General features: G+C 62.3%; 1 non-coding gene across 1 annotated transcript; it reads left to right on the forward strand.

The window, feature by feature from the left end:
- The first annotated feature begins 1,170 nt into the window (after positions 1 to 1,170).
- Positions 1,171 to 1,254, forward strand: LOC126652316 (small nucleolar RNA SNORD45). The gene has a single exon (XR_007631949.1). It is a non-coding gene; the product is annotated as a small nucleolar RNA SNORD45 (small nucleolar RNA).
- Positions 1,255 to 2,417: the final 1,163 nt, after the last annotated feature.

The raw sequence follows: 2,417 nt of genomic DNA on the forward strand, positions 1-2,417 counted from the left end.
GGGAGGTGGGGCCTGCAGCAGCACGGCGGCCCCCCGGTCTAACCCGTGTGGCACGAGGGGTTTCCTTATCAATATTCATGTTACAGTTTCCCTACTCCCGTCCACATGGTTCCCTGATACCAGCTCCAGGCAGGGGCAGGTATCTTACAGCTTCCCGAGACGCCTTATAGGTCAGTAAAGAAAAACTCTTAAGTTAGTGACCTGTTTAATCCATTTGCTTGTAATAAAACCGGTTTTCTTATTTCTCACAGATGGGATGGGGATGGGGCGGATGGGACGGGGACGAAGGCGGATGGAGGGGAGTGGGATGCGGACTAGACGGATGGGATGGGGATGGAGGTGGATGGAGGTGGATGAGATGCGGACTGGAGAGACGGGAGGGGGATGAAGGTGGATGGAGATGGGTGGGACGGGGATGGAGGCGAATTGGGGAGGATGGGATGGGGATGAAGGCGGATGGAAGTGGATGGGACGGGGATTGGGCAGATGGGATGTGGATGAAGGCGGATGGAGGTGGATGGGATGCAGACTGGACGGATGGGATGGAGGTGGAGGCGGGAAAATGAAAGCGGGTGGATGGGGATACATGCGGATGGAGGCGGAAGGGACGGGGATGGGGCGGATGGAGGCGGATGGGATGCGGATGGAGGTGGACGAGACGGGGATGGATGCAGGTGGAGGTGGAAGAAGGTGGATGGGGGCGGGTGGGACGGGGATGGAGGCGGATGGATGGCATTTGGGACGGACGGAGATTAAGGCGGCCGAAGGAAGATGGAGACGAACGCGTGGAGATGGAGGCGGATGGGAGAGGATGGGATGGGGATTGGGCGGACTGGAGAGGGGTGGAGGCTGACGGATGAGGATGGGACGGGAATTGGGCGGATCGGAGAGGGGGGATGGACGAGCACGGAGCCGTTCGGGGGTGGATCCTGTACCGGCAGCTCCTCCCCTCCTTTCCAGCGGAACCGAGGGTAGGAGCGGACGTGTGATGCGGGACTAGGGGGGGTGTACAGATTTGGGGGTCTCGGAGGGGGGGGGCCTGGGGGAGCGGCTGGATCCCTGCAGAGGGAGGATGCTGCGGGCACGGAGCCCCCCGGGCACGAAGGCCCCGGCCCTGGAGCTCCCCCCGGGCCGGGGCTGTGGGAAGGAGTCCCCCCGGGGCCCCGCCTGGGCCGTGGATGAGTGCTGGCATGTATTATCTGAGCCGAGCTGATGTCTCTCACCGCTTTAGCTCTAGAATTACTCTGAGGCCCAGGAATGCCCCCGGGGTCCCTCTGTGGGGCGGAGAGGTCGGCGTGGAGCTTTTCCAGTCTCTGGGCAATCGAGTTCCCGTCGATCCCAATCCCTGAGGCGGCGGGAGGAGGAGCAGGAGCGGGGGGCGGGTCGGGCTTTGCTCGTTCCCCACGCGGGGCAGGAGCAGTTCCAGCTCAGTGGGGGATGTTGTGGCCGGGGGGGGCCTCTCCCCTGGCCTGAAGTCTCTCGTTGGGGGCTTTGTGGCCACGTCCAGGGTGGGGATGTTGGCTCGGGGGGTGTCCCCGAGCCCCACGTGTGCCGGCAGAGCTCTGCGGTGCCGCGGGTGGGAGTGGGGCAGGAGGGGAGTGACGCGTCCCATCAGCCTGGCCCTAAAACCAGGATGTTTTCTGTCCCTTCCCCAGGTCTCTGGGACGGGCCAGGACTGTCCCATTTTGGATGTCCCAGAGCTGTGCCCCGGCATTTCAGAGAGTATCCCCAGCGCTGCAGGTTATGGTGGGGCACGACAGGTGAGGTTTGGGGGGGACCCAAACCCCAAAAAGGTCCCTCTTGCAGCGGGTTTGGATCTCCAGGTGGGTCTCCAGCCCCCTGGAAAGGTGTGGGTGCGTGTGTTCAGCTCCCTGGCAGGTCCTGTCAGCTCCCAAGGGACTGGGAAAGAAACCAGACCGGGGGCACTTGTTGGGTTGGGTCCTTTGTGCCTGTAAAATGCAGGTTTGGCCGTTGGTTCCGTATTTATAACGAGGATTTGAACATTGCTGGGGCGGGGAGAAGCTCCCGAGCCCCGGGTTGCTCCTGCGGGGAGGTTTGTGCAGCAGGGTGGGGGTCCCAGGGGTGTTTTGGGGCTCTATCCGAGGGGAGGGCGCTGCCCATCCCTCTGCCCGGGGTGCAGGTCCCGGGCCACGGGGTGGGTGTGTGAGATCCTGGGTGGGAATTTCGCTGAATTATTGACAGGGGGGTGGGAAACAACTCATTGTGAGTGGAGAGGGAGGAGATGGGGAAGGGCTGGGCCTGGAGCTGCAGGAACGTGGCAAGGCTCGTTCCCTGGGAGGGAAAACTGAACTCTATTATAATAAAGACTCCATGTGGTCTCTCTCTCTCCTTCCCTCCTGCAGCCTGAACCCTGTGAGTCAGTCACACGCTTTTTTTTCTCCTCTCCCTCTCCAGCC

The sequence above is a fragment of the Myiozetetes cayanensis genome, unplaced genomic scaffold, assembly GCF_022539395.1.
Source record: "Myiozetetes cayanensis isolate MyiCay16 unplaced genomic scaffold, myiCay2020 scf76, whole genome shotgun sequence".
Taxonomy (NCBI): domain Eukaryota; kingdom Metazoa; phylum Chordata; class Aves; order Passeriformes; family Tyrannidae; genus Myiozetetes; species Myiozetetes cayanensis.